This window comes from Salvelinus fontinalis, chromosome 8, assembly GCF_029448725.1.
Source record: "Salvelinus fontinalis isolate EN_2023a chromosome 8, ASM2944872v1, whole genome shotgun sequence".
NCBI classification, from domain to species: Eukaryota; Metazoa; Chordata; class Actinopteri; order Salmoniformes; family Salmonidae; genus Salvelinus; species Salvelinus fontinalis.
In genome coordinates, this window is record NC_074672.1 from 40,322,130 (window position 1) to 40,344,629 (window position 22,500).

The window sequence follows — 22,500 nt, forward strand, 5'->3', positions numbered from 1 at the left end:
AGATTCCACTAATCTTTCAATGTCTCTATAAGCTTGGCACATCTAGCCACTGGGATTTTTGCCCATTCTTCACGGCAAAACTGCTCCGGCTCCTTCGAGTTGGATGGGTTCCGCTGGTGTACAGCAATCTTTAAGTCATGCCACAGATTCTCAATTGGATTGAGGTTTGGGCTTTGACTAGGCCGTTCCAAGACATTTAAATGTTTCCCCTTAAACCACTAGAGTTTTGCTTTAGCAGTATGCTTAGGGTCATTGTCCTGCTAGAAGGTGAACCTCGTTCCCAGTCTCAAATCTCTGGAAGACTGAAACAGGTTTCCCTCAAGATTTTCCATGTATTTAGAGCCATCCATCATTCCTTCAATTCTGACCAGTTTCCCAGTCCCTGCTGATGAAAACCATTCCCACAGCATGATGCTGCCACCACCATGCTTCACTGTGGGGATGGAGTTCTCGGGGTGATGCGAGGTGTTGGGTTTGCGCCAGACATAGCATTTCCTTGATGGCCAAAAATCTCAATTTTAGTCTCATCTGACCAGAGTACCTTCTTCCATATGTTTGGGGAGTCACCCACATGCCTTTTGGCAAACACCAAACATGTTTGTTTATTTTTTTCTGGCCACTCCCCCGTAAAGCCCAGCTCTGTGGAGTGTACAGCTTAAAGTGGTCCTATGGACAGATACTCCAATCTCCGCTGTGAAGCTTTGCAGCTCCTTCAGGGTTATCTTTGGTCTCTTTGTTGCCTCTCTGATTTTGGTGGGCGGCCCTCTCTTGGCAGGTTTGTTGTGGTGCCATATTCTTTCAATTTTTTAATAAAGAATTTAATGGTGCTCCGTGGGATGTTCAACATTTTGGATATTTTTTATAACCCAACCCTGATCTGTACTTCTGTTTGGAGAGCTCCTTGGTCTTCATAGTGTTGCTTGTTTGGTGGTGCCCCTTGCTTAGTGGTGTTGCAGACTCTGGGGCCTTTCAGAACAGGTGTATATATACTGAGATCATGTGACAGATCATGTGACACTTAAATAAAGTCCACCTGTGTGCAATCTAACTAATTATGCGACTTCTGAAGGCAATTGGTTGCACCAGATCTTATTTAGGGGCTTCATTGCAAAGGGGGTGAACACATATACACACACCACTTTCCCGTTTTTTATTTTGTATAATTCTTTGAAGCAAGTCATTTTTTTCATTTCACTTCACCAAATAAGACTATTTTGTGTATGTCCGTTACATGAAATCCAAATAAAAATCTATTTAAATTACAGGTTGTAATGCAACAAAATAGGAAAAATGCCAAGGGGGTGAATTGCGGTTCTGTGAGTTGCGGTTCTTGAAACAAACCTGTGCCCCTTTCCCTAACCACCTGTCACCTATTACCGTACCCCGTTCAAAGGAACTTCAATCTTTGTCTCGCCCATTCACCCTTTGAATGACACACGTACACAATACATGTCTCAATTGTCTCAAAGTTTTCACCTGGTCAATCTATGTCATGGAAAGAGCAGATGTTCGTAATGTTTTCTATACTCATTGTATATTCAGAGCCATAGCCCTGTAATGCTTAGAGAAGATCTCATGTCAAGTGTTGTGGTGGCAGGTTCACCTGCCTCGCCTAAAGCCTATTATTTTGGGGTGTTGCTATAGGCCACCAAGTGCTAACAGTATCTAAATACTGTGTGTAAAATGCTTGATATGTGGTGTAAACAGAATGGTCTACTTTCTTGTGCACCTGAACATTGACTGGTTTTCATCAAACTGTTTGCTCAACAGGAAGTATCTTACTGTAACCAGTGCCTGTAATCTGGTTCAGGTTATTTATCAACCTACCAGGGTGTTTACAAACGCTACAGGAACAAGATCATCCACATGTACCAATCACATTTTTACTAATACTGTAGGACTTTGTTCTAAAGCTGTATCTGTACCCATTGCATCCAGTGATCACAATATAGTGGCAATATCCAGGAAAGCCAAATTTCAAAATGTTGGGCCTAAAATAGTGTATAATAGATCATACAAAATATTTTGCTGTGACTCTTATGTGGATGATGTTAATAGTATTTGTTGGTCTGATGTGATTAATGAGGAGCATCCAGATGTTGCACTTGATGAATTTATGAAATTGCTTCTTCCAATTATTGATAAACATGCACCTCTTAAGAAACTGACTTCTAGAACTGGCAGATGGCTCTTTCCTGCAGTCAAATGACCTAGTGGCCTCATGGGTGGAATGTTATTAATATTTTTCATAATTTCATAATTAAATAAACAAACAAAAAATTCAACGCCGAAAATCTGATGTTTCTATGTCAAACGGTTTTGATATATTTCAGTCTTCTGGAATGTATATAAAGTGTAACATGCTGACCACACCGCCCGCATCACGTGCGAGAGCATTGCAAAATAAATGTAAACATACATGTTATTCAATCTGTGCACCCACACTGCTCGCACATGTCAACGAGCATCTGCATAGCCAGGCACTAAAAAAGAACTTGGTTCTATTTGTGACGCTTGACACAGTGCAAGTCCAGCCTCTCACATCTCCTCATTGGTTTTTAGGAGCATATACCCATGTGGGTGATTGAAAGATGAACGGAGGTCCACACTCCAGTCCAGTTAGTGGTGGTAATGCACCTTAAAGTTGGTTGCCAACCGCCATATAAAATCTGAAGAAGAAGCCTGAAGGAGGAGAGATTACTAGAAACAAACTTGGTTTACCCTTTTATCTGGGGATTAATTGTCAGAGTAGAGGACCTTGTGCATTTCAGGTAAAATAACAACCCAATGTTTATATCCCAGGACACATTAGCTAGCAAGTGCAAGCTAGCTAAATTGCTATAAATGTTTAATGCTATTTTTGATATTTCAACCTTCGTGTTCTGATAACGTCTGGTGTGGGGGGACAAAATCAACCTGTGTGTCCTGATCACGTCTGGTGTGGGGGGACAAAATTAACATGTGTGTCCTGATCACGTCTGGTGTGGGGGGACAAAATCAACATGTGTGTCCTGATCACGTCTGGTGTGGGGGGACAAAATCAACATGTGTGTCCTGATCACGTCTGGTGTGGGTGGACAAAATCAACATGTGTGTCCTGATCACGTCTGGTGTGGGGGGACAAAATCAACATGTGTGTCCTGATCACGTCTGGTGTGGGGGGACAAAATCAACCTGCGTGTCCTGATCACGTCTGGTGTGGGGGGACAAAATCAACATGTGCGTCCTGATCACGTCTGGTGTGTGGGGACAAAATCAACCTGTGTTTCCTGATCACGTTTTGTTTAAGACTACCAATAAACACTCTGTGTGACCCTGATTTAGCCCACTGCAGTAAATTAAGGCTCCATGGATTGGTGAGGAATTGAACAACGGTATGGTTAAAAGAGATGGGGGGAAAAGGAGTGGCTAATAAGTCTGGATGCACATCTGACTCAACAAAAATAAGAAATTGTATTATTATGAAGCCAAGATCAATTATATATACATTTTTGAGTATATTAAATGAAATGATGGTCAGAAAGACAAATTCAACTCCATCTTTCATCGAATCAGATGGTTTATTCATCACAAAACCATTTGATGTTGCCAATTATTTTAATGATTACTTCATTGGCAAAGTGGGCACACTTAGGCAGGAAATGCCAAAAATGAACAGTGAGCCATTGTATTCATGCATAAATAATGAAAGAAAAGCATTGTAAGTTTGAATTTTGTAAAGTTAGTGTTGGGGAGGTGGAAAAATGATTGTTATCGAATGACAAACCTCCTGGCATTGACAACTTAGATGGAAAGTTACTGAGGATGGTAGCAGACACCTATCAGTCATATCGTTAATCTCAAACCAAATGTTATTTGTCACGTGTCAAATACAACAGGTTACTGTAAAATGCTTACTTACAAGCCATTAACCAACAATTCAGTTCAAGAAATAGAGTTAAGAAAATATTCCCATGCGGTAGCAGAGAGAACAGTCTATGACTTGGGTGTCTGGAGTCTTTGACAATTTGTTGGGCCTTCCTCTGACACCACCTAGTATAGAGGCCCTGGATGGCAGGAAGCTTGGCCCCAGTGATGTACTGGGCTGTATGCATTACCCTATGTAGCGCCTTGCAGGCCGAGTAGTTGCCATACCAGGCAGTGATGCAACCGGTCAGGATGCTCTCGATGGTGCAGCTGCAGAACTTTTTGAGGGACCCATGCCAAATCTTTTCGTTGAGAAAAAAAAAAGCCAAATCTTTCCCTTTTTGAGGGACCCATGCCAATCTTTTCGATTTGGCAAATCTTTTCAGTCTCCTGAGGGGGAAAATGTGTTGTTGTGCCCTCTTCACGACTGTCTTGGTATGTTTGGATCATGATAGTTCGTTGGTGATGTGGACACCAAGGAACTTGAAACTCTCAACCCCCTCCACTACAGCCCCATCGATGTTAACGGGGGCCTGTTCGACCCTCCTTTTCCTGTAGTCCACGATCAGTTCCTTTGTCTTGCTCACATTGAGTCTACAGTCTAGAGGAAGGTGTTTACTGTTTCTAACAGCAGACCTATCGTCTTGCTGCCAGCTCTTAGCAAACTGTTGGAAAACATTTTGTTTGACCAAATACAACACTATTTCTCTGTAAACTTGACAACAGACTTTCAGCATGCTTATAGAGAAGGGCACTCAAGTATGTACTGCACTGACACTAATGATTCATTGAAGGAAATGTATAATAATAGCATAGTGGGAGCTGTTAGAGTTCAGTGCAGCCTTTGATATTATTGACCATATGTTTTATAGCTTTTCAACCTCTGCAATAGTTTGGATTCAGAGCTACACTAGATATACAAAAGTATGTGAACACCCTTTCAAATTAGTGGATTCTGCTAGTTCAGCCACACCCGTTGCTGACGGGTGTATAAAATCGAGCACACGGCCATGCAATCTCCATAGACAAACATTGGCAGTAGAATAGCCTCACTGAAGAGCTCAGTGACTTTCAACGTGGCACCGTCATAGAATGCCACCTGTCCAACCAGTCAGTTCATCAAATTTCTGCCCTGCTAGAGCTGCTCCGATAAACTGTAAGTGCTGTTATTTTGTAGTGGAAATGTCTAGGAGACACAACGGCTCAATCATCTGTCCTCGGTTGCAACACTCACTACCAAGTTCCAAACTGTCTCTAGAAGCAATGTCGGCACATGAACTGTTAGTCGGGAGCTTCATGAAATGGTTTTCCATGGCCGTGCGGCTGCACACAAGCCTAAGATCACCACGCGCAATGCCAAGAATCAGCTGGAGTGGTGTAAAGCTCGCCGCCATTGGACTCTGGAGCAGTGGAAACACGTTCTCTAGAGTGATGAATCACGCTTTACCATCTGGCAGTCCGACGGACGAATCTGGGTTTGGCGGATGCCAGGAGAATCCATACAGAAATGTTTTGTCCAGATCGGTGTGGAAGGAAGAGTGGAGGCTGTTATTACAGCAAATGGGGGACCAACTCCATATTAATGCCCATGATTTTGGAATGAGATGTTCGACTAACAGGTGTCCACATTCTTTTGGTCATGTAGTGTATCTATCTAATAGAACTCAGAGTTTTTTTTAAATGGAAACCTCTCTAATGTCAAACATGTAGTGTCAGGTGTACCGCAGGGCAGCTCTCTAGGCCTTCTATTCTTTTATATTTTTACCAATGACCTGCCACTGGCATTAAACAAAGCCTGTGTGTCCATGTATGCTGATGATTCAACCATATAAGTGTCAGCAAATACAGCTACTACAGTCACAAAAAAACATTAACAAGGAGTTGCAGTCAGTTTTGGAAATGGTGGCCAGTAATAAACTGGTCCTGAACATCTCTAAAACTAAGAGCATTGTATTTGGCACAAATCATTCCTTAAGTGCTAGACCTCAGCTGAATCTGGTAATGAATGTAGAGCTGTTGAACAAGTTGAGGAGACTAAATTGCTTGGTGTAAACTGTCATGATCAAAACAGATGCAATGGTTGTAAAGACTTTCCATAATAATGGTCTTTCCATAATAAAAAGACACTTTTTTGACACCACACTACAAAAATCAAGTCATGCAGGCTCTAGCTTGGTCTTACCTTGATTATTATCCAGTCATGGTCAAGTGCTGCAAAGAAAGACCAAGTTAAGCTGCAGCTGGCCCAGAACAGAGGGGCACGTCTTGCTCTTCATTGTAATCAGAGGGCTAATATCAACACTATGCATGCCAGTCTCTCTTGGCTAAGAGTTGATGAGAGACTGACTGCATCACTTCTTCTTATAACAAACAATGTATTGAAAATTCCAAATTGTTCGCATAGTCAACTTACACACAGCTCTGACACACACCCACTTACCCCACCAGCCATGCCACCAGGGGTCTTTTCACAGTCCCCAAATCCAGAACAAATTCAACAAAGTGTACAGTATTATATAGAGCCTTATTGCATGGAACTCACTTCCATCTCATATTGCTTAAATGAACAGCAAACCTGTTTTCAAAAAACAGATGAAGCAACACCTCACGGCACCACTCCCCTATTTGACCTAGATATTTTGTGTATATGTATTGATATATAGGCTAAGTTTGCCATTTTAAAAATTATGTAGTTCTGTCCTTGAGTCGTTCTTGTTTATTAATGTTCTGTATTATGTCATGTTTCATGTTTTGTGTGCGAACCTATAACACCTTTAGTTAGTCTGAATTCGTGGGTTTTACGCACCAGCCAAGCTTCTGGGAGAGCGCCATGGTTTTCTTTTGATATGTTTTGTGTGAACCCCAGGAAGAGTAGTCTTTCACAACAGCTAATGAGGATCTGAGTAAAATACCCTCCCCTCCCCTCTCCTCTCACACTACTACAGTCCTACTCTACTCTCTCTGTCCTCTCAAGGATCATCCTCTCACCACAATACCCTCTTCTCTAACGTTGGGTACTTCAGTACCCTCTCACTTTCTGTCTGTCTCCCTCTCTCTCAACTGTTCTTTTCTCTCACTAAGTCTCATCTCCACCTCTCTCACAACATCTCTCACCTTCTCACAAAGATTGAAGTACTTTGCTAGAATAGAAAACCTTCTATCACTAGCTACACCTTTACTCTAGTACTTCACCTCTCTGCTCTTAAAGATTCATACATTCTCTCAAACATTCTCCTCTCATCCTTTCTCTCCTTGTCTTCCTCACTCTACTTCACCCCCCCACTCTCTCTCATTACTTTTCCCTTCATCTTTCAACATCTCTCCATTTCCACGCTCCCTTTCTTTAGTGTTCTGCACTTATCCTTGCACACTTAAAAAAAACAGCCTCTGGTCTGTTTTCTCTCCTCTTCTCTACATTTTTAACTGTTAAAACATAATTTCACTTGTTCTATCTCTATCAGTCTAACATCCACATCCCCTTACACACTCTCAGGAGAATGGGTGACCTAGACAGCATCTATGTGTGTTTTCTTTTGTGTTGGTGTACATGTGGGTATGAGTATGATTGTATTGGGTGTGAGAATGACATGTAGCTATGATCGATACTAGCTTGTGTAATATCAATCTGTTTATGCAAGAGTTGGGTATATAATGCAGTCCTCTCCCTCTCTCTCTCTCTCCTTCGATGGCACACTGTGGAATTTCACCCAATAGAAATGGAAATTTATCCAAATTGGATTTGTTTTCAAATTCTTTGTGGGTCTGTGTAATCTGAGGGAAATATGTGTCTCTAATATGGTCATACATTTAGAAGGAGGTTAGGAAGTGCAGCTCAGTTTCCACCTCATTTTGTGGGCAGTGTGCACATAGCCTGTCTTCTCTTGAGAGCCAGGTCTGCCTACGACGGCCTCTCTAATAGCAAGGCTATGCTCACTGAGTCTGTACATATTCAAAGTTTTCCTTAATTTTGGGTCAAATCAAATCAAACATTATTTGCCACATGCGCCGAATACAACAAGTATAGACTTTACCGTGAAATGCTTACTTACAAGCCCTTAACCAACAGTGCAGTTCAAGAAGAAGAAAATATTTATCAAGTAGATTAAAATAAAAAGTTATAATAAAAAGTAACACAATAACAATAACGAGGCTATATACAGGGGGCACCGGTATCGAGTCAGTGTGCAGGGGTACAGGCTAGTTGAGGTAATCTGTACATGTAGGTGGGGGCGAAGTGACTATGCATAGGTAACAAACAACAGAGAGTAGCAGCAGTGTACAAAAAGAGGGGGGGGGGGGGGGGTCATTGTAAATTGTCCGGTGGCGATTTTATGAATTGTTCAGCAGTCTTATGGCTTGGGGGTTGAAGCTGTTGAGGAGCCTTTTGGCTCTAGACTTGGCGCTCCGGCACCGCTTGCCGTAGGGTAGCAGAGAAAACAGTCTATAACTTGGGTGACTGGAGTCTGACAATTTTATGGTCAGTCTCAGTGGTCAGGTATTCCGCCACTGTGTACTCTCTGTTTAGGGCCAAATAGCATTCCAGTTTGCTCTGTTTTTTGGTAAATTCTTTCCAATGTGTCAAGTAGATATTTTTTTGCTTTCTCATGATTTGTCTATTTGTGTTGCTGTTGCTGTCTTGGGGCTATGTGGGGTCTGTTTGTGTTTGTGAACAGAGCCCCAGGACCAGCTTGCTTAGGGGACTCTTCTCTAGGTTCATCTCTCTCTAAGTGATGGCTTTGTTATGAAAGGTTTGGGATTCACTTCCTTTTAGGTGGTTGTAGATTTTAACCTCTCTTTTCTGGATTTTGATAATTAGCGGGTATCGGCCTAATTCTGCTCTGAATGAATTATTTGGTGTTTTACGTTGTACACAGAAGACTTTTTGCTGAATTCTGCATGCAGCATCTCAACTTGGTGTTTGTCCCATTTTGTGAATTATTGGTTGGTGAGCGGACCCCAAACCTGACATTCATAAAGGGCAATGGGTTCTATAACTGATTCAAGTATTTTTAGCCAGTTCCTAATTGGTATGTTGAATTTTATGTTCCTTTTGATGGCATAGAAGGCACTTCTTGCCTTGTCTCTCAGATCGTTCACAGCTTTGTGGAAGTTACCTGTGGCGCTGATGTTTAGGCCGAGGTATGTATAGTTTTTTGTGTGCTCTAGGGCAATGGTGTCCAGATGGAATTTGTATTTCCCCCAACACCGCCTTCCATCAATTTTTATAGCAGACCCTCATGCCAAATTGAGTTAAAAGCTTTTTGAAATCAACAAAGCATGAGAAGGCTTTGTTTTGGTTTGTTTGTTTGTCAATTAGGGTGTGCAAGGTGAATATGTGGTCTGTTGTACCTCTATCCTCCTCCTCCGTCTATCCTGCTCCTCCCTCTCTCTCTCTCTATCTTCTGTCTCTCTCACATTGACACTTTGAAGGCCTTGGTCAATAGTTAACAACTCAATGTTGTGTCAGTTGCTCAAGCGGTGTGTGTTTAAGTGCCTGCCTGTTGTGTAGGGTGCTACCATGTGGACAGGCATTTGACTAATACCTTATGGCAGTCAGAGACAAATATTTGGGAAAATACAAATGACATTTGGGATATTGATTAAAAACAAACATCCATGAGTGGATTTGTGTTGTTGTTGCTCTGAGGGATGCTGGGGAAAAGGGGTGGAGCCCTGAGTGTAGAGCGTGGGGGTGTCCTGGGGGAGCGCCTGTTGGAGAGTTCAAAGGGCATCTCTCCATAGTGAAAACAGGAAATACCAACACAGCGTTCACATCGGAGAGGAGCACAGGAAAAAAAAGGTCAGAATCGCCTCCACTGACGGAGAGTTTACATAAGGGAACGCACATAAATACATACACACTGTATATACATACATATTGATGTAGTGTCTTTCATGACCATGGCAAAACACTCAACAAATTATTATTAAATAACTGGTTGTCACGTTCGTTTGTAGAGATGGACCAAGGTGCAGCGAATGTAGAGTTCCACATGCTTTATTAATAGAGAAACTTAACAAAACAAGAAAGGAACAAACCGTGACTACAGAGGTGCACTAACTCCAAACAATATCCCACAAAACACAGGTGGAAAAAATGCTACGTAAATATGATCCCCAATTCGAGACAACGATAACCAGCTGCCTCTAATTGGGAATCATACTAAAACACCAACATAGAAAAACTAACCTAGAACCCCACATAGAAAATATAAACTAGACTAACCCCCCTAGTCACGCCGTGACCTACTCTACCATAGAAAATAAAGGCTTTCTATGGTCAGGACGTGACACTGGTTCCACAGCCTTTTGTTCTGTTTAAACAACTCCTCCTGCCTAGAGCGTCAGAACTACTCACAGACATAAGCCCTGTTTAGACCTGGTTCTAACATGCTGCCTTTGTCCTGATCTTGTCCACATTCTGATTGTGCCCACATTTTTAGACAAGTGTAGATGATTAAAAGACGCATTGTGATCAGATTGTGACAGACTGGGAGGAAGGGAGGGGGGGGGGGGGATTGTGGAAACATTGCTCCTCTATGGGGTGGGCTGTCCTGGGATGAGCTCATGTCCACACTTGTAAGGTGTGTGTGTGTGTGTGTGGGGGGGGGGGGGGGGGGGGGGAATACAGTGCTATCACAGTGATTTGATTAGGGAACAGAGGACACACACACCATCCATCTGTCTGGACCCTCAGCCATCCAGACATGCCATTCACACTGATAAGGAATATGGCAGAATGTGCCGTACTGTATAGGATAGGTAGAGTACATACACAGCCATTACACACGAACAAACAGACATTCAGAGTCATGTAACTCTGGTGAGTGAGTAGAGTAAATCGACAGAGGGACAGTACAGAATATGACCTCTGTGTTTTACCACAAAGGGGAAAATGCATTAGGAACATCATCATTCCGGCAGGCTTTGATAGTAAGGACCATGCAGTGGAGTTCTCCCAGTCAACAAGCACACGTCTGCCATGCCATGGGCTCAGATGATCAGATGTCTACTGTGTTTAGTGTGGAACAGCTGCACAGCCACACCAACTCCTTTCAGATGTGTGGAAGTGTCAGCAGGCCATGCTCATTTCAGCCTTGATTACAGCTATTACACAGTCAGAGGGAAACCTGGCGGGATGAAATTATTATTCTCAGAGCTGAGGAACCAGACCAACCGGTGTGTGTTCGTGTGTATGTGTATGTTTGTGTGTCTTTGTGTGTGTGTGTGGGCTGCGCCCTTGTCTGTCAGTTGGCGGTCACACAGGTGAGGTGTGTGTGTTGAGTGAGATGGGACTGGAGTCCCGACCAGTCTGCTCATCACAGGGAGGGAAGTGCCTCACGAGTCAGTCGTCAGGTCAGTGGGCAGTGGCTAGCCACCAGCCAGTCGTCAGGTCAGTGGGCAGTGGCTAACCACCAGCCAGTCGTCAGGCCAGTGGGCAGTGGCTAGCCACCAGCCAGTCGTCAGGCCAGTGGGCAGTGGCTAGCCACCAGCCAGTCGTCAGGCCAGTGGGCAGTGGCTAGCCACCAGCCAGTCGTCAGGCCAGTGGGCAGTGGCTAGCCACCAGCCAGTCATCAGGTCAGTGGGCAGTGGCTAGCCACCAGTCAGTTGTCAGGCCAGTGGGCAGTGGCTAGCCACCAGCCAGTCGTCAGGCCAGTGGGCAGTGGCTAGCCACCAGCCAGTCGTCAGGTCAGTGGGCAGTGGCTAGCCACCAGCCAGTCATCAGGTCAGTGGGCAGTGGCTAGCCACCAGCCAGTCATCAGGTCAGTGGGCAGTGGCTAGCCACCAGTCAGTTGTCAGGCCAGTGGGCAGTGGCTAGCCACCAGCCAGTCATCAGGTCAGTGGGCAGTGGCTAGCCACCAGTCAGTTGTCAGGTCAGTGGGCAGTGGCTAGCCACCAGCCAGTTGTCAGGTCAGTGGGCAGTGGCTAGCCACCAGCCAGTCATCAGGCCAGTGGGCAGTGGCTAGCCACCAGTCAGTTGTCAGGTCAGTGGGCAGTGGCTAGCCACCAGCCAGTCATCAGGTCAGTGGGCAGTGGCTAGCCACCAGTCAGTTGTCAGGCCAGTGGGCAGTGGCTAGCCACCAGCCAGTCATCAGGTCAGTGGGCAGTGGCTAGCCACCAGCCAGTCATCAGGTCAGTGGGCAGTGGCTAGCCACCAGTCAGTTGTCAGGCCAGTGGGCAGTGGCTAGCCACCAGTCAGTCGTCAGGCCAGTGGGCAGTGGCTAGTCACCAGCCAGTCATCAGGCCAGTGGGCAGTGGCTAGCCACCAGTCAGTCGTCAGGCCAGTGGCTAGCCACGAGGCAGTTTCCATCTGTACCTCACTACTATTTGGTAGATGAGAGCAGCCATATGGAAAGTGATTGAGGTCTGCTCTGGGCTTTTCTATAGGATCTTATTGAGCAGAGCTAGCCAGCAGCTGGAGGGTGGGGGAGGGAGGAGGGATGGAGGAAGTGAGCGCATAGGGATGACTGTGAGTTAATGAGGGACCAGCATGTGGACCATAATGTCATTCATTAGGAAGGGGAGGATTATAATACAAAATGAAATGAAACTAAACAAAGGAAACCAATAAAACCCAGATGAAAGCGTTCTGTCTGGATGGTAGATGGTAGTATGGGACGAAGGGACCTACAGTGTGTCTCTCTGGATGGTGGTGCAGTACCAGAGGGAAGGGTTACAGCACCAGCCAGGCCCAGATCACGTGCCTTGTGGGCTGCTTTGTTCTGCTTTTGGAGCCTCCTCTCCTCCTCTAATCCTGTTTGGCTAAGCACTGCCTGCAGACAAAAGCATACAGTGTCCCCACTGCCCAGCCACTAACACCGGGGAAAATTCACACTCCTTTTCTCAGGACTTTTTTCACTCATCTTCTCCCTCTCTCTATGCTTCCCCCCTCTTCAGCTGTCCCCATCCTCCCGGGGGAGTTCACGGTTATTCACCCTAACACAGTCGGTCCGGGCTTCCATAGTGGAGAGCTTTTCAATCAAAACTTTACTTCTCTGAAAACAAAGCCCAATGACAGGCATGAGCTTTAGAACAGGGTGGAACTGGACTTAGTGCTGAGAGTGAGAGAGAGAGAAAGCCAATTGAATTAGAGAGAGAGAGAGAGAGAGAGAGAGAGAGAGAGAGAGAGAGAGAGAGAGAGAGAGAGAGAGAGAGAGAGCGAGACAGAGATAGAGAGAGAGAGAGAGAGAGAGAGTGTATATTCCAGTATATTCTCATCCTGTTTGTGAGTGGGTTCTGTTCTGTCTGCGGTTATTGTTGGACCAGAGGGTGAATACCACAGCATGGGGAGTGGTCCTGATCTGACCATGCTTACACACCTATGGACCTCAAGGACCCCTCTCAAAGCTCTCAACCACACTGACCTGTCCCCTCCCTATGAACCGTGTGACCATTCACCCTCACACCCATTCTGACCCTAACGACCACTCACACCCCCATGGACCACACTGTTCGCAACAAGAGGGATCAAAATGGCCAATCGTATTGCTGAAACACTATCTATCTCATCTAAACCATATAGCCTAATGGTCCTACAGCAGGACAGAGAGAGGCAGGGGAAGAGAGAGAGGCAGGGGAAGAGAGAGCAACAGGGGGTTTGGCAAAGGGGGGGAAATGGAGAAAGGGAAGGTGGTGGGAAAAGGGGACGAGGACAACCTAAAGAGATTTGCCATGGGAATGCTGAGCAAAGAATTTCAAATTACTTTGAAATTCCTGCTTTTTGGAATGCATATGCAAAGCCTGAAAGCTTTGTTTGCATGTGTGTGTGTGTGTGTGTGTGTGTGTGTGTGTATGTGTGCGTGCCTGCGTGCGCATGTGTGTTTGTTGCATGTGTTGTACGACTGCACAGTCAAAATGCTGTTGTTTTGCTCCAAACCCTTACCCGGGTCAGGTTACCTCACGGGCTACAAAGCCTTTGACCCCTGAACCCAGACTAACCCCATGGAACCCTAACCCTCTGAAACATGAGCCCACAAATCTCCAGCATCCATGTGGTTCTGCTCAGAGTCATGTCAAATTCTAGAACTCTTTATTCAGGCCAATCAAAAACAGGAGGATGAGGAGTGAGAGGAGCAGGAAGAGGGGGAGTAGGAGGAGGGGGAGCAGGAGGAGGACGAAGAAGAGGAGGAGGAGCAGGACGAGGGGGAGCAGGAGGAGTGGGAGGACGAAGAAGAGGAGGAGGAGCAGGACGAGGGGGAGGAGGGGGAGCAGGAGGAGTGGGAGGAGGACGAAGAGGAGGAGGAGGAGCAGGAGGGGGAGGAGGACGAAGAGGAGGAGGAGGAGGAGCAGGAGGAGGAGGAATAATAGAGGAATAATAAATCCCTGCTAGGGGGAAATACAGGTTTTAACTAATTAAACAACACACTGAAACATGTAATAGATCCCTGCTAGGGGGAAATACAGGTTTCAACTAATTAAACAACACACTGAAACATGTAATAGATCCCTGCTAGGGGGAAATACAGGTTTTAACTAATTAAACAACAAAGAATGTGATCTACATGATCAGTCTGTGTGTGTTAAATAAAAAGTGGTTCATGTGAACCTAACTCACAGCTAAAACATGTAAAGAAAACAATCCAATGGTATTTGCTGCCTAGACTTCACTGCAAACGACACTCAAGACTTGAGAAAAACCCCACTAATATTGCAGTTAGCCATGACAGCCTTTATAATAGAACGCTTGTCACCATGACAGCCTTTATAATAGAACGCTTGTTACCATGATAGCCTTTATAATAGAACCCTTGTTACCATGACAGCCTTTATAATAGAACGCTCGTTACCATGACAGCCTTTATAATAGAACGCTTGTTACCATGACAGCCTTTATAATAGAACGCTTGTCACCATGACAGCCTTTATAATAGAACGCTTGTTACCATGATAGCCTTTATAATAGAACCCTTGTTACCATGACAGCCTTTATAATAGAACGCTCGTTACCATGACAGCCTTTATAATAGAACGCTTGTTACCATGACAGCCTTTATAATAGAACGCTCGTTACCATGACAGCCTTTATAATAGAACGCTCGTTACCATGACAGCCTTTATAATAGAACGCTTGTTACCATGACAGCCTTTATAATAGAACGCTCATTACCATGACAGCCTTTATAATAGAACGCCCATTACCATGACAGCCTTTATAATAGAACGCTCGTTACCATGACAGCCTTTATAATAGAACGCTTGTTACCATGACAGCCTTTATAATAGAACGCTCGTTACCATGACAGCCTTTATAATAGAACGCTTGTTACCATGACAGCCTTTATAATAGAACGCTTGTTACCATGACAGCCTTTATAATAGAACGCTTGTTACCATGACAGCCTTTATAATAGAACGCTTGTTACCATGACAGCCTTTATAATAGAATGCTTGTTACCATGACAGCCTTTATAATAGAACGCTTGTTACCATGACAGCCTTTATAATAGAACGCTTGTTACCATGACAGCCTTTATAATAGAACGCTTGTTACCATGACAGCCTTTATAATAGAACGCTTGTTACCATGACAGCCTTTATAATAGAACGCTTGTTACCATGACAGCCTTTATAATAGAATGCTTGTTACCATGACAGCCTTTATAATAGAACGCTTGTTACCATGACAGCCTTTATAATAGAACGCTTGTTACCATGAGAGCCTTTATAATAGAACGCTTGTTACCATGACAGCCTTTATAATAGAACGCGTGTTACCATGACAGCCTTTATAATAGAACACTTGTTACCATGACAGCCTTTATAATAGAACACTTGTTACCATGACAGCCTTTATAATAGAACGCTTGTTACCATGACAGCCTTTGTAATAGAACACTTGTTACCATGACAGCCTTTATAATAGAACTCTTGTTACCATGACAGCCTTTGTAATAAAACGCTTGTTACCATGACAGCCTTTATAATAGAACGATTGTTACCATGACAGCCTTTATAATAGAACGCTTGTTACCATGACAGCCTTTATAATAGAACACTTGTTACCATGACAGCGTTTATAATAGAACGCTTGTTACCATGACAGCCTTTATAATAGAACGCTTGTTACCATGACAGCCTTTATAATAGAATGCTTGTGACCACACACATCTAAATATTGCACTTGGGGATAAAACATCTTAATGTAGAAATATAATAAAACGAACAGGTATTCTATTGTTGCTCTATTATAGTGGCCACTATAGACATCAATCAAGTGCACAAGGCTACATGTGTGCAAAAATAACGTTCACTGAGGAAACATTTTTATAATCCCCCTCACTCACATGTGTTACTGTCAAGTTCAACACAACAAAAGCAATATATTTGGGCGACACTGCACATTATTACATTGTACACGTTCTGCCTGTGGACATGTGTTCTACAACGTGCCAGCAAACCTGAGAAAGAGGGGAAGTGGTGTTCCTTTCACCTCTATAGTGGCATCCAGTTTATGCCAGGCCCAGCTCCAGCTACAGTTGATCCCTGAATCCACTTGTTTAACAAGCAACGCCTCATTTACACCTCATTGTCTCATTCTGAAAATTAACCACATTCTGTAGAGGGAAAACATTAGTTCACAGATAGTGGTTAGTTCGTTAACTAGTTATCATTTCACACAGATTGCCAGGGTTCAGTAAGTAACTAATCCGTTATAACTTGAACGGCAAGGAGTCGTATACCAGTTAATACTATAGCGAATTGGTTAGGTTACTAACGTTAGCTCATCTGATGTTGTAAAGTTAGCTAGCTAACGTTAGCTGTCTGACTTTATAAGCCAGCTAATGTTCACACCATAAACTCAATTATTTGATCAGATAAGTTGGCTAATGTTGCTCAACATTTCTCTGGCTAGCTAACGAAGAATTTGACCCAGCTAACAAGATACTTAACAATGCTAATACTTGTTCCACCACACTTTCTCCCTCACCTCAAACTTTCAAAATACCAGTCGTTTTTCGGTTACAGCTCATGAAGTACGCTTCATCACGTTCTCATCCTTGGCTCCGTGGTCAGGCTTCTCACCTAATGTTACCTCTTAATTATTGTTCAGGGGACACGCTGCTGTAACTGCTAAGCTGCCTTTCCAGAGAGCACGCTGATACTGTAACTAGTAAGTTGGTTCTCTTCTTTCTTCAGTCGCGTGCTGCGCTGCATTCTGTTGTTTTATGAACAGCCAGTAGTGCTCCAAACACGTATCACTTGTTCGCTTACAGCCAGTACCGCTCCAAACACGTATCACTTGTTCGCTTACAGCCAGTAGTGCTCCAAACACGTATCACTTGTTCTCTTACAGCCAGTACTGCTCCAAACACGTATCACTTGTTCGCTTACAGCCAGTACTGCTCCAAACACGTATCACTTGTTCTCTTACAGCCAGTACCGCTCCAAACACGTATCACTTGTTCTCTTACAGCCAGTAGTGCTCCAAACACGTATCACTTGTTCTCTTACAGCCAGTAGTGCTCCAAACACGTATCACTTGTTCTCTTACAGCCAGTAGTGCTCCAAACACGTATCACTTGTTCTCTTACAGCCAGTACTGCTCCAAACACGTATCACTTGTTCGCTTACAGCCAGTACTGCTCCAAACACGTATCACTTGTTCTCTTACAGCCAGTACCGCTCCAAACACGTATCACTTGTTCTCTTACAGCCAGTACTGCTCCAAACACGTATCACTTGTTCTCTTACAGCCAGTACTGCTCCAAACACGTATCACTTGTTCGCTTACAGCCAGTACTGCTCCAAACACGTATCACTTGTTCGCTTACAGCCAGTACTGCTCCAAACACGTATCACTTGTTCTCTTACAGCCAGTACCGCTCCAAACACGTATCACTTGTTCTCTTACAGCCAGTACTGCTCCAAACACGTATCACTTGTTCTCTTACAGCCAGTACTGCTCCAAACACGTATCACTTGTTCGCTTACAGCCAGTACTGCTCCAAACACGTATCACTTGTTCTCTTACAGCCAGTACTGCTCCAAACACGTATCACTTGTTCTCTTACAGCCAGTAGTGCTCCAAACACGTATCACTTGTTCGCTTACAGCCAGTACTGCTCCAAACACGTATCACTTGTTCGCTTACAGCCAGTAGTGCTCCAAACACGTATCACTTGTTCTCTTACAGCCAGTACTGCTCCAAACACGTATCACTTGTTCTCTTACAGCCTGTACTGCTCCAAACACGTATCACTTGTTCTCTTACAGCCAGTAGTGCTCCAAACACGTATCACTTGTTCGCTTACAGCCAGTAGTGTTCCAACCCCCCCCTCCACAAACTTTTCTCATTGGATTTTGGATTTAAAATCGCAAATTTTGCCGAAAGGTGACTAGTTTGCATCCCTGAAGGAGGGGAAGGAGAAGGAGGAGGGGAGGTGGGGGAGGAAAAGGACCACAAGGAGGAGGAGGAGAAGGAGAGGGAGGAGGAAGAGGAGAGGAAGGAGGAGGAGGAGAAAACGGGGAGGAAGAGGAGAAGGGGGAGGAGGACAAGGAGGAGGAGGAGAAGGAAGGGGAGTAGGATGAGGAGGGAGAGGAGCAGGAGGGGCAGAAGAAGGAGGACGAGGAGCAGGCGGAGGAGTAGGTTAAGTTAAGAGCCTTTAGAACGCTTGGCTAACTCAATATGGACACGGAGAGACACATTGAGTTAGCAGTCAGCGAGTTCCAACCCAACAGAACAGAGCTCCCACACTTTGTGGCTAGAGACGTCACATCCTCACAACACTCAACACCTTAACATCTATCTCTGTCACTGTAGGGCAGCCCATGACAGATATGGTGTCACAGTCACACACAGTCACACACAGTCACACGCACGCACGCACGCACACACACACACACACACACACTGACGACTGGGTACAGTTGCATTCTCCATTTGTCTTATGTCTTTGCTTCTAAGACATACTGTATAAAAAACAGAGGATTAAAGGACGAGAAGAGGGGAAGAAGACTGGTTTTCTGGGTGGGGACAGAAGGGGACTTGTAGGCTTTTTGGGATGGTGCCATCGTGGCTTGGCCGGAAACTAGACTGGGTGGAATTTTGTGTTGTGTAAACAGAACATAAACAGAACCAGTTCAGTAGTTCTGGATGGAGTGGTGCCATTAGAGTAGGTATGCCCTGACAATGACATACTGTAGACTCTCGTTGTCACCACCCCGTTAGTCTATAGAGCCAGCAGGCAGGAGGTATGATACCTAATGACATACTGTAGACTCTCGTTGTCACCACCCCGTTAGTCTATAGAGCCAGCAGGCAGGAGGTATGATACCTAATGACATACTGTAGACTCTCGTTGTCACCACCCCGTTAGTCTATAGAGCCAGCAGGCAGGAGGTATGATACCTAATGACATACTGTAGACTCTCGTTGTCACCACCCCGTTAGTCTATAGAGCCAGCAGGCAGGAGGTATGATACCTAATGACATACTGTAGACTCTCGTTGTCACCACCCCGTTAGTCTATAGAGCCAGCAGGCAGGAGGTATGATACCTAATGACATACTGTAGACTCTCGTTGTCACCACCCCGTTAGTCTATAGAGCCAGCAGGCAGGAGGTATGATACCTAATGACATACTGTAGACTCTCGTTGTCACCACCCCGTTAGTCTATAGAGCCAGCAGGCAGGAGGTATGATACCTAATGACATACTGTAGACTCTCGTTGTCACCACCCCGTTAGTCTATAGAGCCAGCAGGCAGGAGGTATGATACCTAATGACATACTGTAGACTCTCGTTGTCACCACCCCGTTAGTCTATAGAGCCAGCAGGCAGGAGGTATGATACCTAATGACATACTGTAGACTCTCGTTGTCACCACCCCGTTAGTCTATAGAGCCAGCAGGCAGGAGGTATGATACCTAATGACATACTGTAGACTCTCGTTGTCACCACCCCGTTAGTCTATAGAGCCAGCAGGCAGGAGGTATGATACCTAATGACATACTGTAGACTCTCGTTGTCACCACCCCGTTAGTCTATAGAGCCAGCAGGCAGGAGGTATGATACCTAATGACATACTGTAGACTCTCGTTGTCACCACCCCGTTAGTCTATAGAGCCAGCAGGCAGGAGGTATGATACCTAATGACATACTGTAGACTCTCGTTGTCACCACCCCGTTAGTCTATAGAGCCAGCAGGCAGGAGGTATGATACCTAATGACATACTGTAGACTCTCGTTGTCACCACCCCGTTAGTCTATAGAGCCAGCAGGCAGGAGGTATGATACCTAATGACATACTGTAGACTCTCGTTGTCACCACCCCGTTAGTCTATAGAGCCAGCAGGCAGGAGGTATGATACCTAATGACATACTGTAGACTCTCGTTGTCACCACCCCGTTAGTCTATAGAGCCAGCAGGCAGGAGGTATGATACCTAATGACATACTGTAGACTCTCGTTGTCACCACCCCGTTAGTCTATAGAGCCAGCAGGCAGGAGGTATGATACCTAATGACATACTGTAGACTCTCGTTGTCACCACCCCGTTAGTCTATAGAGCCAGCAGGCAGGAGGTATGATACCTAATGACATACTGTAGACTCTCGTTGTCACCACCCCGTTAGTCTATAGAGCCAGCAGGCAGGAGGTATGATACCTAATGACATACTGTAGACTCTCGTTGTCACCACCCCGTTAGTCTATAGAGCCAGCAGGCAGGAGGTATGATACCTAATGACATACTGTAGACTCCCGTTGTCACCACCCCGTTAGTCTATAGAGCCAGCAGGCAGGAGGTATGATACCTAATGACATACTGTAGACTCTCGTTGTCACCACCCCGTTAGTCTATAGAGCCAGCAGGCAGGAGGTATGATACCTAATGACATACTGTAGACTCCCGTTGTCACCACCCCGTTAGTCTATAGAGCCAGCAGGCAGGAGGTATGATACCTAATGACATACTGTAGACTCTCGTTGTCACCACCCCGTTAGTCTATAGAGCCAGCAGGCAGGAGGTATGATACCTAATGACATACTGTAGACTCTCGTTGTCACCACCCCGTTAGTCTATAGAGCCAGCAGGCAGGAGGTATGATACCTAATGACATACTGTAGACTCTCGTTGTCACCACCACGTTAGTCTATAGAGCCAGCAGGCAGGAGGTATGATACCTAATGACATACTGTAGACTCTCGTTGTCACCACCCCGTTAGTCTATAGAGCCAGCAGGCAGGAGGTATGATACCTAATGACATACTGTAGACTCTCGTTGTCACCACCCCATTAGTCTATAGAGCCAGCAGGCAGGAGGTATGATACCTAATGACATACTGTAGACTCTCGTTGTCACCACCCCGTTAGTCTATAGAGCCAGCAGGCAGGAGGTATGATACCTAATGACATACTGTAGACTCTCGTTGTCACCACCCCGTTAGTCTATAGAGCCAGCAGGCAGGAGGTATGATACCTAATGACATACTGTAGACTCTCGTTGTCACCACCACGTTAGTCTATAGAGCCAGCAGGCAGGAGGTATGATACCTAATGACATACTGTAGACTCTCGTTGTCACCACCCCGTTAGTCTATAGAGCCAGCAGGCAGGAGGTATGATACCTAATGACATACTGTAGACTCTCGTTGTCACCACCCCGTTAGTCTATAGAGCCAGCAGGCAGGAGGTATGATACCTAATGACATACTGTAGACTCTCGTTGTCACCACCCCGTTAGTCTATAGAGCCAGCAGGCAGGAGGTATGATACCTAATGACATACTGTAGACTCTCGTTGTCACCACCCCGTTAGTCTATAGAGCCAGCAGGCAGGAGGTATGATACCTAATGACATACTGTAGACTCTCGTTGTCACCACCCCGTTAGTCTATAGAGCCAGCAGGCAGGAGGTATGATACCTAAGCTACACAACCATCAACCATTCAACAACCATGAAAATAAACATAAATCAATACAGAACTACATGCACGATACAAAGCTGTGTGGAAACTGTGCCAGCCCTGCTCTGCCAGCCCTGCTCTGCCAGCCCTGCTCTGCCCTGCCAGCCCTGCTCTGCCAGCCCTGCTCTGCCCTGCCAGCCCTGCTCTGCCAGCTCTGCTCTGCCAGCCCTGCTCTGCCAGCCCTGCCCTGCCAGCCCTGCCCTGCCAGCCCTGCTCTGCCCTGCCCTGCCAGCCCTGCTCTGCCAGCCCTGCTCTGCCAGCCCTGCCCTGCCCTGCCAGCCCTGCTCTGCCAGCCCTGCTCTGCCAGCCCTGGCAGCCCTGCCCTGCCAGCCCTGCTCTGCCAGCCCTGCTCTGCCAGCCCTGCCCTGGCAGCCCTGCCCTGCCAGCCCTGCTCTGCCAGCCCTGCCCTGCCAGCCCTGCTCTGCCAGCCCTGCTCTGCCAGCCCTGCTCTGCCCTGCCAGCCCTGCTCTGCCAGCCCTGCTCTGCCAGCCCTGCCCTGCCAGCCCTGCTCTGCCAGCCCTGCTCTGCCCTGCCAGCCCTGCTCTGCCAGCCCTGCTCTGCCAGCCCTGCTCTGCCCTGCCAGCCCTGCTCTGCCAGCCCTGCTCTGCCAGCCCTGCTCTGCCAGCCCTGCCAGAGAAAAGGAGTGAAAGAGAAATAGAGAAATCTCTCCTTCATTTAACAGCTCTG

The 22,500-nt window shown here is 45.7% G+C and overlaps 1 protein-coding gene across 1 annotated transcript in view; it reads right to left on the minus strand.

Annotated features, from left to right (window-relative positions):
- The window catches only part of LOC129861238 (rho GTPase-activating protein 39-like), a 167,566-nt gene that overhangs the window by 68,323 nt on the left and 76,743 nt on the right, over window positions 1–22,500 (minus strand). The gene's annotated exons all lie outside the window — the stretch shown is intronic.